Genomic DNA, 7,500 nt, shown 5'->3' with positions numbered 1-7,500 from the left:
TTGTACGTGAGCATCACACATTAATCCTAGATCCATTAAAAACTCTGTAGATGTAATTTTTTTTTTAAACCTGTATAAGTGGATTTTTCATTTTTGTCCTTGTAGGATCAACCATCGCTTCCTCAAAATGTTTCACCAGCGCTTCATAATTTTCCCATATTGCAAAAACTGAACGGAAACTAGATGACACCCAACGTGTATTTAAAATTCGACCAATTTTCAGCAGCTGAATATTAAGTAATTCTGCGCATGAACGTAACTTTCTGCTATTTTTGGGGGAAGCATGATACATGACGTAAAGCTTATCTAGAAATGATTTGAACCTGCTAATACTTGAGATCTCCCTAATAGAATAGCCTACTGATAATTCCAGTCTATGATTAGCACAATGCCAAACTATAACAAAAGGAAACTTTTCAGTGATTAATTTGAAAACGCCACTTTTGCATCCTAACATTGCTGCTGCGCCATCACATGCTACAGAAACTAAATAATTTTTCAAATATTCATATTTCATCCCATGAGAATGAAGACATTCAAGTAAAGCATCAAATAGCCCTTTAGCCATAACACTTTCAAGCTCCACTAAATCCAAAACTAAACTGATTGGTGAATTTATTCCGCCTTTTACACAACACCGAATGTACACTATCAGTGTCGATTTTTGGCTTATAGCGGTTGACTCATCAATTATTATCGAAATCTTACTTTTTGACTTTATGACTTCTGTAATAATTTTTTTCCTCGTTTCGTTACCTATATGATTGACCATATTAAGGCATACGTTTGTAGAATGAAGAATACGACCCATTTCAACTCCATTAATTTCTTGAAGATCGATTTCCATTGCAAAGTTATTAAAAGACTGGTTTCCTTTTGCAACTTTATATGCAGTTCGAAAAATGCAGTTATATGCAGTGCGAAAAATGATTGTTGTTACAATTTTCTCACGTGTTAAAGATTTTAAAATATTTTTTGACAGAGTCTATTTTTTAGCTTCTACCTCCATCTTTAATGCAGCTAGATGTCCAGCAGATTCTTTGTGATCAAATATTTTTTACGTAACGAACTTAACTGTTGCTTTCTATCTTCACCATATTAAGAAACTTCATAAATGAACCATTCTTTAGATATTTTCACTCCCAACTTGGCTTCTACGCTAAGTGTTTTCAGTTTTTGGCAGGTAGTGCAACCAAGCTTTTTTTGTCAAAAACAAAGCCACTCGTTTTCGAAACAAAATTGGCCAGCTAAAATTGGTGTAATTGTCTGCAGAAGGTAAATCTGATGTTGTAATTTTAATTTCTTCTGTTTCTTTTGCACTTAATTTGATTTTTTTCTGAACAGGGGAGTCCACCAAGAAGAAACTGGTAATTGTTTTTATAATTAGTTTTGCGTTATTTTGTTTAATTGATATTTTTATATCACTATTTAAATATATAAATTGGGTTATAACTTTCAATTTAAAAAGCTAATAACAGGAAAATCATCAACGATATAATAAAAAACTACTGTTGCAAATAGCGTAAAGTTTGTGTTTTAAAAATAGATCTTTTTTAAGTAGTCTAAGGCAATGTGAAATTAATATTCGGACAAACATTGCACAGAAACAAGAGAACTTCTTAAAAAATTTTTTAAAAACGCGTGTTGTTGTTAGATTAATAATCAGAAAAACCAACAATTTGGCGTCATAAAAACGATCGTTATTAAGAAAAGAAGAAAATAAATTAAATTCTTTTCGAGCAAATTTTGAAACGCAACGCTGTAATGCTTTCAAATCTGTAAAAAATGTTTATATTTAAAAACGAATTAATTTCATTATATAATAATACGAGGAAAAAAAAAAGGAGCCGGTGCTCCTTATTTACCCTATGGATGGAAGAGAAAATATCAGTGCCAATCGAAAAACAAGGGAAAATGTTACAAAAATTCACATTGAAATGCTTAAGCATTTAGTTGAAAGAAATGAATTTACAACAAGCATTTTCACTTCTCTTAATTTACCTAAGCGCACAATTCAAAATCTTGTTGTTAAGTTAATAGAGGAGAATTAACGACATGAATGCATTCAAGTCGTTTTCTGTTAAAAAACGAGATAAAAGATCTATAAACGCTCAAATAAAAAATATTTTTGAAATATGCGTACAAGAAAACAATCTTTGTACGCAAAAAGCAATAAAATAAAATTTTTCTGCATTAGGTATGCGATGTGGAAGCGCCGGTGTTTGTTATAGACGATTGTAAATTCCACTGGAGGCTTTCTGTTCGGCAAACACTACCCTCTCATGACATAGTTGTTAAGTATCTGCCAGCAAACACGCCACAGCTTAATCCAATAGAAATTTTTTTTTCTTCTATAAAGCATACGTACAAATAGGGAGAAACGCCTCCAATTACGGATGGGGTAATCAGAAATTTAAAATTATTATGGATACTACAGAGTTTAATTTAATTCCATTTTACAACCATATGCGTAGTTACATAAATCCAACGCTGGCACGGCAACCATTTTTTAAATAAATAGCAGTAGCAATAACCTAATTTATCTATATAAAAACATAAAAGCCTATTTATTGTTTATATAAAATTATAATAGAAATTTTATGGGTAGTTGATTCGCATATAAACGCGCATATAAGAATGAATAAACACGCATAAAAGAACTAATAAGGAAGCATACAAAAATAAATAAAGGCGCATTCAAAAATGAATAAACATGCATATAAGAATAAATAACCCTGTAATATATAAATATTATATATATATATATATATATATATATATATATATATATATATATATATATATATATATATATATATATATATATATATATATATATATATATATATATATATATACATATATAAAGGGTTGTTCAAAAAGTATAAAGTTGCTCAGAATCTTTAGGTATAAGTCCTGTGATGGCAAGTGTGAAAATATTATTTCTCTAGCACAACTTTAACATTTTACTAACTTCTTCCCCCATCCCCTCCCCTCCTCCCCCTCATCTTAAGTTTTATCATACTGTACATAATCATAAAAGCTCTAGATCACCAAATGCATAATGTTTTTATTATAGAAAAATTATTGCTTAAAGTTCAAAAGGAACAAAGAAAGGATCTAAAATATTGTGTAAGGTTCTAAACAGGTTTCCAAAATACTGTGGAATTTCCCATAACATTGCATAAGATTCTAAAAAATTCCATTTTATTCAAGGAAAATCCAGAATATTTAGGTCTGTTCAAGTGCGCTGAGAAAGTTTATAGAACTTCCTAAAACCTTCTAGAATATTCTGAAAGATTGTAGAACATTCTGGAATCAATCATTTAAACATTTTCCCGAAAATTCAGAAATCTTCTAGAATATTTTAGAACCTTCAAGAACGTTTTTAAAGAAAGAATTTTATAGAATTTTATGCAAAATACTAAAATGTTCTTTAAGATAATGGAAGATTTCGGAAAAGTTTTAAAACAACTTAAACTTTAAGAAAAAAAGAATCATTACACATCAAAGAGAAATTTGCCTTGCCAAAGTATACAGTTATTCGCTGGGATGGCAAAACCTTTGCAAATATATAAGAAAAACATCAGACAAACTTGTTAACATTTTTTATGGGAACATCCTAGATTGTCTACAAAGAATGACATACAAACAAATATTATATTCTCTTTTACAACAGCGCACTATGGTTTCTGTTACCAAATATTTTGGGCCCAATATTAATACTATGTATTAATATTGCATTATATACTACTATACAATATTAATAATATGTATTAATATTGTATAGTATTACTATAATACTACAGTTGACTCTCGATATCTCGAACTTTCAGGGGATCGGGAAAGAAGTTCGAGATACTGAGAGGATTTTGGCTCAAGCGAGTGCGCAAGGGACCGGAAATAAAGTTCGACATACACAAAAGTTCGAAAAATCGAGTAGTCGAGTAGTCGAGAGTCAACTGTATAACATATTTTGAACCCAATATTAATACTATGTATCGACATTATAACTTTTTACTTTCGGGTTATCGTGAAAGTGTAAGTTTTAAAAAAACCGTTTCTGTTTCTTTTTTTTCTTTGTAACTCTTGTTATTAGTACCACGAAATTGCAATTTACAAAAATTATATCTGAATGATATGTAACAATTCATTCAAAAAATGGTAACCAAGAATATAGTGGACTAAACTGTAAGATATTAGGTTTGGGTCGAGTGTTTCTGTGGTTTTAAAATCCTGTTCTTTAACAAAACCATTGAGATTATTTTCACATGTCGGACAAACTTGATTTAATTTTGATCCAGTTAATATATTTAAAAAATTGCAATCAATTAACGTCATAATAAATTTCATTTTAATTTTAGACAAAAAATTTTTGACAAAAAAATTAGTAGTGTCTTTAACTTATTAATTTGCCCGTCAAAATCATGTGACGTCAGTATCATGTTTTTCTTTTAAAATACGCTCCTTGGGTTCTTTTGTGTATTCAACTTTTAGAAAACCATGACAGCAATTGTTCGATAAGATTGTATCATCTTTCGAGTTCAAACGGAGTGGTGTGACAGTTGTCACAAATAAATAAATTAAATCAGAATGATTGACAGCAGTATTAAATTTTTGTTTATAAGCTTTATAATAAGAACTTTCACCAAAATTGTGGTTAAATATTATCTCTGCACTAATTTTATTAGTATTATGTGCTAGCATGTGGTGAGAAATCTTTTCTGAAATTTTTTTCATTTGTAAAAATAAAACCATTTTTTAACTTAAGTGGCCCAAGATGGATTACAGTTTAGTTGTTTCAAAAACAACGCTAAATCGCGTTTCTTTTACCAACGCGCAGCTATACCTGCTGCTTGCTATATCAAAGATATTTTGTCAAAATTATACTACCAATCTTTTTGGTCTGTTTAGTTTATTTGTAATATGATAAACTTGCTAGTCCAAAAGATCTTGATGGAATTGACTGACTAGAAAAGGTTGATAGAAACACACTATTAAACAATGTAATTTTTCCCCTCAACCAATCTGAACTTTTACTTTTATATCTGTCTTTTGTATATTGTTCTTTGCCATTTTTTATTTTTGTTCAAAAAAACTTTTTTGAGCAAAATGCTACATAAAGAAAAATTATTTTTTATATTTAAAAAAAATTGATTTTTTAATATTATGTATAAAATATATAATTTATAACTATTTATCAATATTTTATTTTAATCAGTTTGAATATGTTTATTACATAATTATAATTTATAAGAAATAAAAATTATTATTTTATTTTGTTTTTAAAAGTTATTAATTTATGCCATAAAATTGGGTCTTAGAAACCATAGTACAGTAGAATGTTGAAAAAATAATTTTTAGTACTTGCAGGAGTACAATAGAGACCAACACTGGATTCATTCAAGGCACTGCTATTGCCAAAGAAACGTACCTCAATAAAAAATAATTTATCTTGCTTGCAGGTAACATTTCCATGACATCATGATCAAATATGGGGGTTTTGTTAGGAAAAAATAGGGCACCTGATTTTTGATTGTTTAAGAGTCTGCAAACAATATGGGATAAATATAACAAGACAAGTAGAAGAGCTGTTGTTTACTTAAAGTATTGATACTTGCAATAATTTAGTAACACTATAGGGTAGAATTTTTGTTATTACTATGCATGGTAGTAAAAAACCATAGTGGGTTAGAATGGCCAATTCCAGCTAAAAACTCATAATAAATTAAAAAAAAACAAAAAAAAAAACTATGTTTAAAAACTATAATAATATACTTTAAAATTTTTTTCATATGTATTGACAAAAACAAAATGTAATAAGTAATTAACATTTATTGCTAAACACATACATTAATTTCCAAAAATATTTATAACAAAGACAACACTGAAAAGTCACAAAGAGCACAAGATGCTGGGCTCTTTCAACAGAGCAATTGCATCTGCAGACAGAATAACTTTTTTGGAACTGTTTGTTTTATGGTAACCATGAGCGAGACTAGGTTTTTTCAAACCGAGACAAGACCGAGACGAGAAGTTAGTACTTCTCGTGAGACCAAGAACGAGACGAGACAAGAAATTTAACAATTTTTGAAAACAAATTTATTAAAATCCAAGTAAAAAAAAAATGTATACATGGTTTTGACAAATAGATACAAATGACATTTTTCAAATGTAAACAACTTTTTCAAATATTATTTCAGAACTTTTTTGCCAAACTTTTCCAACAAGACAATGTTTTCTCTGAATAAGATGATTTGTTCTACTTTTTCTGGGTGTAGGTTGTGTCTGGATGATCGGACGACATTTCCACCTGAGCTAAAAACTCTCTCTGATTTAGTTGAACTTGCTGGAATAGTAAAATTTGTCAAGTTATGAAGAGAGTTCTTGGAAATATATTTGAATGCAATTTCCACCAATCAAGAATCGGAATGTCTTTTTTGGCATCAGGGAGATATTCATACTGGCACATTTCGCTCAAAATAGGATTCAGTTCAGATGTTGGCTCTTGTGTTTCAAGTCTGACGTTTAACTTGCGCTTCAGTTTTCAATTAGGGGACGAATCTGCTGAAAGGACTCTGGCAACAAGTTGGCACTCAACATTATCCTTAACCTGTGAGGCTAACCATTCTTTCGTTGTTTGAAATTTTTTGAAGAGCTTCAAGTGAAGTCCCTTTAAAACAGGATTTAAGTAGTTTGCTGCAGCACTCAATAAGTTTCCAGTGTGACAAGGAGGAAATCTTTTCTCAATGCAGCTTTTCAAGTTTTTTGCATACAAGACACCGTAGCCATTTTTTCCATCCGTCTCAATAAATTGATCAATTTTGTCATGGATTAAATAAAGAGAATCAGCGACAGTGTTAATTGTTGGAATAGACTCAGCCGACCACGTTTCTGTAGCTTCATTAAGTGGTGCCAAAAGTTCTACTGCTCCCTTGATTAATTTCTACTGTGATGCACTGATGGTCTTTGAAGAAAAAATATCTTCATTTGAACATAAGCTGATAATTGCACTCTTTAGATGTAGGACAGAAGCCATGCAATCCAGTTCACTATTCCATCTTGTGTCAACAGATTGGCGTAACTGTCTAAAATTGATTCCTTGAGCGTCTGATTTTGATTCAAGCAACTCAGCTGCAACTGTTGACTGGTGAGTTAAAGAAGCCAAATCTTTGCATGTTTGCAACGCATCATTCATTCTAGCAGTCATTCCAAATGAGTCTCGAACTGCACATTGCAAAGTATGATTGTTGCACAAGTATTGGTCAAGGCGCTTTGACAATTTGACTGCAAGTTTCATGTTTCTTGCCTAGTCGTTCACGCAGTACATTGGCAAATCAGCAGGCAAATTTAGATTTTCTAAAAAAGAATCCAGCTTTCCTTCAATTAAGATACCTGTGTGTCTGCCTGGGAACTGTTGGACATGGGGTGTCCAGTGATGTAGTCTCCAATTTTCGTCAATAGCATGAAAATTCCAAGAGATGTAGCTGTCCTGAGCTC

This window comes from Hydra vulgaris, chromosome 02 (genome assembly GCF_038396675.1).
Source record: "Hydra vulgaris chromosome 02, alternate assembly HydraT2T_AEP".
NCBI lineage: Eukaryota > Metazoa > Cnidaria > Hydrozoa > Anthoathecata > Hydridae > Hydra > Hydra vulgaris.
The sequence above is the reverse complement of the archived record's forward strand: the minus strand, read 5'-3'. Positions refer to the sequence as shown.